The following is a 913-nucleotide window of genomic DNA, read 5'->3' on the forward strand; positions in this document are numbered from 1 at the left end:
GGGCGGGGAGGAGCGGGCCGGGAGGGCCGGAGCTCCCGGGCGGCGGAGGTGCCGCCGCAGCCGCTCCTCCGCCGGCAAAGTTCGGCTCCGCGCTCGGCCCTCCCGCCGCGCCCGGGACGGGCTATCAGGGCAGCGGCGCCTCCAGCCTCGGGAAGGCTCTTCAGCGACTACAGCCCTGAGGTGCCGCCGAGGGAGGACACGGCCGCAGGGGCAGAGCCCCAAACAAGAGAAGCGGCTCTGAGGAAAGACAGTCCGCCCCATTCTTTGTTTGTTTGGGTTTTTTTTATTTATAGAACTTTAAGAAAGGATACCTCTCTCACTTTAGTACATACAAAATATCTTAGTCAATATTTGGTTTTTACTCTCGCTGCACCCTTTTCAAAAACGTTGTGTTTCCATATACTATTTCTTTCATCGCTATGCGCTGTTTTGGGTCAGACACTAAAATGTGGCCGTTTCCCTGAGAAAGAGAAAAATAAAGATGTGGCTTGTGGGCGCCTTTAACCGTTCACAGCTCGTCACGGAAGATGAAGAGCTACACAAATGGAAACAGTTTTTAAAGATCTGCCTAGGTTTTTTTAAAGATCTTCCTAGGTACAGTGTCCTGGCGAGACTAGTGACAGGAAAGCATTTGCTCAAAGCTTGGAAGAGCAAAAGTTTCAATCCCAGGAATGTTTCTGCTTCCTCATTTCAACACTATCACTCCTGTTCCGTTTTCCAAACAGTTCTCTTGGGGAATGCAGTCAGCAAACCGCCCCCAGTCACACTGGAAAGCGGTGACAGCAGCCAAGATAGAGATCAAGTTAAGGAAAAGTAACATTAATTCATTTATTATATTTCCAGTGTAATATATTACATTAAAATTTTCGATGTGAATTTTCTTTTCCTCCTGGGCTTGCCTTTGTTGTATAAC

The sequence above is a fragment of the Neopelma chrysocephalum genome, unplaced genomic scaffold, assembly GCF_003984885.1.
Source record: "Neopelma chrysocephalum unplaced genomic scaffold, ASM398488v2 Primary Assembly neopelma1_66, whole genome shotgun sequence".
NCBI classification, from domain to species: Eukaryota; Metazoa; Chordata; class Aves; order Passeriformes; family Pipridae; genus Neopelma; species Neopelma chrysocephalum.